Below are 8,259 nucleotides of genomic sequence, written 5' to 3' on the forward strand. Positions count from 1 at the left end.
CATTTGTTCTTAAATCCAAGCAAATATATGAGGAATTAAAAAATTTAGTTTTCAAATACACTTCTAACAAATAAGGGTACAAGTCACTCCTTTAGATACTGTATCTTTTAGGTCTTTTGTTCCCTGTGTAGGCCCATTTATCTACATTAAAAACGTGTTGTAACAAGTAGCCTGCTTCACCATCATGTTAGTATGTATTTCCGGGAAAGTCTTTAGAAGTAGTGTATACTATTTAAGCCCTTACTTTGATATTGTGTAGTTCAAAATCTTCTTGGATCATCAGCACTTTATAAGAAATTATGATTTGTGGACTCTTAGTTTTCAGTGACCACTGAGGCAGCTCATTAATTACTATTATAGCAGCAGGTATCTCTTATTAGCTTTATTCTCAAGGCAAGCATGTCTTCATTTTGCCACATCTCTTGCAGACTTTTGTGAAGGCATCATGAAAACATTTGCTAAATGCTTTTTGCATGAAAGCTCTTGCAGGTGTCCCTCTGTCTTTGAGAATGAGACCTACCATTAAGTAGTTTCTTCCCAAAGTCACATGAAGCATTTATCATTCCCATACTACTTTCAGCACTTATTACTATTTCTTCTATTGACAGTTACTTCATATGAATTTTCCTCCTTATATCCCTTTTGTGCTAATCGGATAAGATGCGTTTTAACATGCTCAGAATATGCCTCAAGGGAAAGTGCAAACAAAATATACATGTGGCAGGTTAACAATAGATAGGAGAAACTAAAATGATCATACACAACAACTCATGTCATCTTTTATGTACTGTAGTTGTTTTTCTTGGGTGTAGTTTTGTTTGTAAGAAAACCTGTAAACACAGATGCTTCTGTACCAGTTGCATTGGTTTGTACATTTGCCTTTATCCTAAATGGAAAACATAGGCTAATCTTACAAAGGGAGCCAGAAACCTCATATTGGGGTTGGGGATTTAGCTTCGCGGCAAAGCGCCTGCCTGGCGAGCGCAAGGTCGTGAGTTTGATTCCTGGTAACGGAAGAAAAACAAAAACAAGCAAACAAACAGAAACCTGATACCATTACTTGCTATTTACTGCACCAAGGACACCTGTATCAGTTAAGGGTCAGTTACAATGGACAGATGTTCCTAAATGATAGTGAAGGTATAGAAAAAAATATAGAAAATTTTCTTTCACACATACACATTAGAAGACTGGCCCAGAATTGGAAAAAGGCATTAAATGATTGCCAGAAACCCAGCTAGACTGCTTTATTTCATTGCTCCTGCTCTTATTGCATGGCTTCCATTTCATGGTTCAGAGTAGCTGTAAGCTCCCGTCGTTATGTATACAGTCCAGCCAACAGGAAGGAAGAGGGTGGAAGGGCTTGATCATTTCATTTAAGAATACATCCCAAAGGTTGCATGAGCAATTTTTTTATATTCAGAAAGTAGTTATGGAGTCAAACATAGACTCTGCTAAGAGCCTGAGGAGTACTATTGATGTGACCAGCTAAAACAGTGGTTCTCTACTCACAGGGCAAATAAGCTAAATGGGCTTTAGGGGTTAACCCTGAGTCTCTGCCACAGCTAAATTAAAAAAATGAAAAAGTTAGCATTTTACTACAAAATCCTAATCCTTTCCTGACCGCCAGGTACTCTAATATTCTTGTATAAACATTCTGAATATGGCAAAACTGTAACAATGTCTAAAAATGATGAGTCATTTGCAGCGTCAAAGTGAGCTGGCCGCAGCTGTCCTCTCTTGGGGAGATTTGCCTGCACAGGTAAAGCATCAGAAGCCCCTCCCAGGAGTCGCTGCTCCCTCCGGATCTGTGCAGATCCTGGCCCTGTGCTGCCAGGGAGAAAAACAAAGGAAGTATTTGATGAATTAAGACACTGGCAACATCACAGAGACACCAGGCAGGAAGAGACCTTGGGGATTATCCAGTCTAAACTGTTTGCTTCTGAAAGGACTGAACCTGAACAGTGCTTGGCGAGCTCTGAGTGGGCGCAGGCACAGTGGGAAGGCCGTAAATTCGGTTACCTCTTTGATGGTGCGTCAGTGGTTAAAACAGAGATTAGAATAAGATCTCTGGGTTTTGTGTTAAGGTGCAACCTTTCATATTACATTGTTTGAGTTTCACTTTGGCTTTCACCCTCCATGTATACATGAATGTATTGAAGTAAGAGTGTGTGAAATTACAACTCAATTTTAATGCATTTTATTGCCAGCTGGAAAGAAGAAAATCAGGCTTTTCAGTAGCATTTTTCTCTCGATATTTTCTCTGTCTTATTTTCAATTTTGTCTTTCCTTTTCTCTGTGGTTCAGGTTTTCTTCTTTGTAGCGCTCATACAGTTTTATATTTTTCTGGCAATGCTCTACATAAAGCAGTGGAGAATGTAAAGTATGCAAACTCTAAAAATGGGCAGCCAGGACTGCAAGGCTATATCTATTTATGTGTGACCACTGGAAAACTACCTTGCCTTTCTTTGCCCCAGCTTCCCCATCTAGAAAGTGGGCATAAAAATACCAACTATGTCACACATTTACTATGAAGTATGGCTAGATTAAGATATGTAACGAAAAGCCTTAGAATTGTGTCCTGGCAAACATTAAATATTAGCTAGTGCTGTCAATCAATCTGAAGATAATAGTGAATTGTTAAGTCAAAGATAGGTTTCCCCTTGTCACTTGGCACATGTCTGATGATTCCTTCTTTTTAAATTAATAATTGATAAATATTCAAAAAAGTAAAACTAGTATGATATTCAATTAAGAAAAATGTTATGATTGTGGAGGTTGGGATGGTATTATCATAGAGGTATCTCAAAGCTGAAGGGAGACTGAGAATTGATTGAAATTTTTAAAAATAAGTGAATGTGCAAAGACCTTGAAAAGGTTGTGGATGAAGGCCAAGTGTCTTGGTTACTTTTTTCTCGCTGCTGGGACAAAATACCTGACGCCCAAAATTAAGGAAGGAAAGGTTTATTTCACTTACAGTTCGTGGAAGTTTCAGTCCATATTTGGCAGATTACAAGGCAGAGTGGCACACGGCAGAGAGCTAGCTCAGGGCGGCAGAACACAGCTAAGCCGCAAGCACACACCAGGGCAGAATGGGGGAGGAATGTCCTCAAGCACTCTTTTCTCTCCCTTACATATGCAAACTATCCACCCCAGGGCAGGTGTAGCTCTCACACCCACAATCATTCAACTCTAATAGCCTGCCCCATGGTCGCATGAGGCTTTGGAGGGGACACACAAACATAAACCATAACACCAGGTAGGAGGTAAAAGGATTCACCTTTAATCCTGGAAGAACAACACAAGCAATTGGCAACTCACTGGCTAAATCCGATGAAGAGAATTACAACAAGCACATCTTTTTGAACACAAAATTAATTTTTAAAGTTTATCTTTTTATTTTGAGGACCAATGAGGAAGGTCTTAGTACAGGGAACTAAGATTTCTAAATTAATATTTATTTTAGTGAATGTGATACCATTTTTTCATATTTTAGTTTTTATGGTACATGAGATTCTCATAGGACCTTTCCCCAAGGACATCTTAGTAATGTGTATTCCAAATGTGCTGAATTATTCTGGTCTGGGACATTAGTCGAAGAAAAAAGAGACAAACATGTCTGCAGGACAAGAGTGTTCAATGGTGCACCATCACCATTTTTTTTCTTTCTTTTTGTGTTGTTTTTCTTTGCTCCTCTTATTTTCTAATTTGTCTTAACTATGTTTAATGAGGACTTTTTACACACTTGACCTAGAGCTGTCAGCGTAGAGTTCCAGATGATACCACTCTAGAGAGCTGGCTCCAGCCTCCTGGAGGTCCAGGGGGGCCCACATTTGAAATCCCAGGGCAAAGTTATTGGAATTCCAATAAGTAAATTCCAATCTGACACTTCCAGTGCAACCCGTGGCAAGAAAAAAGAGACAAACACATATCTGCTATTGTGGGGAGCCCAGGGGGTCCTTAGTCCAGTCAGAACAATGGCCACAAGCCAGGACCTAGCCCAGGTTTTATTAATTTCGTGAAGAGGGCAGAGGCTCGGGATTGAGTGACTTTGAGAATGGCAGGAAGTATGTGAGTGCTGTGAGTTAGGTTAGTTAGGAGGTGCAATAGCACCTCTGCAATATGTAGAGAGAGGTTTGCAGAAAGAGTACTGGATCTGGTAACAGGTAACCTCTAAGTCTGGAGGAATCTGCATAGCACAGTTTGAGGAAGGATCTTGTGTGTTTGGTCAGTTTCCTCAGCTTTGATGTCTGGCCCTCATGCACTGAGACTTCACAAGGCATCACGCAGCCTACCTCATGCTTAATAGTTGAAAACTATAGGCAGGGCATCATTGACCTGCCACACTGCCTCAAAGGCTATGTACACATCAGTGCCTCGGCTAGATTTGTTGTATTACTTAGAGCCAATTGAGGGGGTAATGCAATATTATAGTTCTGTAAATATCAATACATGGAATTAGGGCAAGGTTTAGCCAACATGGAGACAAATGGTTTTCTCTCAAGGAGAGTTGTTCCGGTGGTCCTGCACAGGATGGAATGACCCACCGTAGTTAGTAACATGGAGTTTTTGGATAGAGAGGGTAGAGTTTGAATTCTAGTTTCATGTGCAAATTGTGATTTCCTCAGGGCAAAAATCTATCTTCACATTTTGTAATAGTGGTATAATAGCAGCATATAACTTGTGGAATTATGAGTATTAAGTATATAGCAACACAGTGTTCCAAAGACCAAAAGGGTTAATAATCTGCTGAAGAATAATAGTAACACCATATACAGAGTTCTTACCACGTGTCAGTAGTTGCTGAGTGTTATGATTTTCACTTTAACTCTGGATTATGCATGGTTTGCCTTAGGGCTTCTTCAAGATGCAATGTGAGGCAGGTGCTGAATGTTTTCAGTGACACCTCGGATTCTTCTAGAATGACTTTCTGTTTCCATTCCACCTGTCAAATGTTTAGCTATTCCAACACAACCTGTTTCTTCTTCCCTTGATGCCTCTTGATGGACCTGGGGGTGTTCTCCATGGGCAACAACTATTGCATTGAGCTGTGCAAACCTCTTAACACTAACATCAAGGTGGTCTCCTACGAGGGCCCATTGCTTCTGGTATTAGGAGACTAAGATCAGCCCAATACATTTACATTGAAAAGGCCTTCCATGTCTTAGCCCCAGGTTGTCACTGCTACTAGAAAATTTAGGAATTTGCCAATACCTATAAATTACTTTCTCGGTAGAATATCAAGCTGCTCCTAGGCCCACTTCTCCGCAGGTCTCTATCTTTGAGGAGAGGATCTTTTCTTTTTTTTTTTTTGAGAGGATCATTTTTTAATATTTGTGCTCCAAACACATAGTGACTAAAATCTTGGTACAAAAATAGCTATTTCTTCTCCTTGCTGCCCCATATGTCTTTCCCTTTCCCACGACTACTAGCTGGGTCACCTTTGCTCTGGAGAAGGTGGAGTATCTTCATCCTCCTCATTTGTCATCTACAAGCATGTTATTCATCTGAGTGAATAAAAGTTTCAAAGCAACATTTTCCAAAGCACCACTGGCTTATGGGAGACTAATGACCTCAAGGGCAAGCATGGAATACAATGAGTTAGCACTGAGTTACTCATGGAAACATCATTAAGACTCTGGTGCTGAAAATGTCATTGGCTCCCATAGGTGTTGGCTGCTATGAATTGTGATCATCTGAGACTGCACGCACCACTCCACACCTAAGTCATAAATTACAGAAACATCCCAGCAACAGCCAAGGCAGAGGGAAATTCAGGGCAAAGGGGAATAATGCCACCTGGGTTGGGAGAATTTATTTTCTCGTGTGGGGTGAAACAGAAGTATCCAATATGTTTGGAATCCGAATGGTATCACCCGAGGGCCCTGAGAGTTTGCAGATTCTCTCCTCTGGGGAAATCAGTGAAAACACAGCATTTGAAGTTGCCTTAAAAATGGGCTTTCTTTTGATTTTCATTTCTTTTTTTTCTAATTTAAATGAAGTACGTGTTCATTGTGAGAACAAAATTGGACAGCTCAAAGAAGTGCACAGAAGCGGAAGAGGGGAAAATCAGTGTTCTTAACATCAGATACAACCAACGTTAATGTTTACCTTTCCTTAACAGACAATATGTACTGTGGCCACGTTTATCAAGATTTTTAAAAATGTTCACAGCCTTTAATAGTCATTCTGCTTATAGAACCCATAATGGGTGTGATTAAGAATGCAGAAAAAGATTGGTGTGCAAAACTATTCATTTTAGTCTCTTTATAGATAAAGAAATGTAGAAACAACACAGTTACTCCAAATAGAGAAAAGACTAAGAATGACCAAATGTAGGAAAATCCTTGAGGAGGTGGGACTTGTCTTAGACAGGAGACATGAAAATGTGCTCCTGAAATGGAAGGTAAAGGAGGTAACTATGGGGGGGTGCATATAACAGCACAGTGTACACCAAATGGCAAGAGCATAGAACAGGGAAGGTGAATGAAATTATCATCAGCCACTAACATGGACATGGTTGTCAGCTTAGCTCCTATAGAGCAGGCAACCCTCAGGAAATGGTCAATGCCGAGGTGCAGCTGAGGACACTGAAGGAGGGCTGTTAAATAACTAAGTAATTGCTTGACTCACAGCTTAGATTTCCCGTCACTTTCTGTAAGTCTGGACCTCCCAGTTTCCTGGCAGTCAGGGGAAGAGAGAGGAGCCCTACTTCTGAACCCTGGCTATACCAGTTTTCCTGTGTACGCTCATTTAGGTCATATATTCAACTGAAATAACACAATATCATGCATAGTGTACTTCCTACTTCTCTTTCCATCCATTCTCTATGCATGGGTCAATGACTGGGTTCTCTTACTACAGAACTCACAGATCTGCCTCAGAAGATCCCTAATCTCTCAGGGTCCTCTGAATCAAAGCATGTTACCCAAAGCCGTGGAGATCCTCTCTGTTTTTTCTACCAGCCTTCTGGCTGATAACAATGTGTGTTTAGAAAGGAGTGATATTTTTGTTAGGCATTTATAGAACAAAGACATTTTTTATTCTTTCATCAAAGATGATTGTAGACCAGGGTAGCAGGAATCTTACAGAAGGAGAAGCTTATTCAGATTGGACTAATGCATACGAACACCTTACCTCCTTTTATGGAATTAATTGCACACCTCATTAGGTACCTTTTTCATTCATGCATTACAGGTTCATTTTATTGTTTTACTTATATTGCAGCATATGAAGGGGTATGTGTGGCTTTTGAAATAGTATAATCTGAAAATCCCTGAAGTCCCCAGATACTTTCTTCTAAAACCTCTCATTTGAATGAAGGCACTGCCTCTGAACAGTGGGTCAAAGTGGGTTATTTCATTCAGTTCCTAATCAACATGCCAGGGCAGAGTGTGAATATTGGAGACATATGGTCAGCAGCTGGTGGGAGAGGTTGGGCAGTCAATTGGTGAGGTGCTGTGGGCTAGAGCTTGAGGTGGAAGAGGGCAGAACCACTGAACTGGAGAGAAAGATAGAGTAAAAACAGACCAGGATCAGGATAGGCTTGTTGGGAAGAGAAGAAGACAGAGTAGAAAACTCTCTAGAATGCAGGAGACAGAGGAAGATTCCTCCCGAATAAGCAAGCAGGCTGTCAGAAGATCTGATTTTATAGTAAAAATTTAGAGAATTTGATACTCTAGGTCAAAATTGGGATCTCCCTTAGAAGCAGCATTAGCAAGCTGCGTCTTAATTGTACTACTAATTTCTATCAGTTCATTCAAAGGAACAGTTAGTGTTTATATTGTTTGATCAATCTTGCTTGCCTATATCTGGGAATCTGAGCAACTACTTTGAAGACAACAATATGCAATATAACTGTTGTCAATTTCCTATCATCTTGTTTTGAAATTCTGTACCAATTTTATTTTATTTTTTTATTTTATTTTTATTTTTTAAATCATTGTCTTTAAAAAAATGTGTCGGGCGTACAGGTGCTCAGGGGCCATTCCAGACCTACTGAACCAGAAATTCTGGGTGGGCACCCAGCAGGCTGGGTCTCCTTAAGCTCTCTCCATGGTTCTGATGACTTCTGGAGTTTGAAAGTTCCTGCTCCATCTCAGCCAAAAGAGTCTGTAGTAGGTAGCTCATGAATGAATTTTTGTCTTTTTATAAGCATCTTCCTGCCTGAAAGTAGATCAAGTGTACATTTCCCTCACTTTTCCCCCAGATGACCAGTCCCAAAGTGTCAGACGTCAATTTTATAAGAAAGGGAGGATC

Source organism: Chinchilla lanigera, unplaced genomic scaffold (assembly GCF_000276665.1).
Source record: "Chinchilla lanigera isolate Chin_1 unplaced genomic scaffold, ChiLan1.0 scaffold00001, whole genome shotgun sequence".
NCBI classification, from domain to species: Eukaryota; Metazoa; Chordata; class Mammalia; order Rodentia; family Chinchillidae; genus Chinchilla; species Chinchilla lanigera.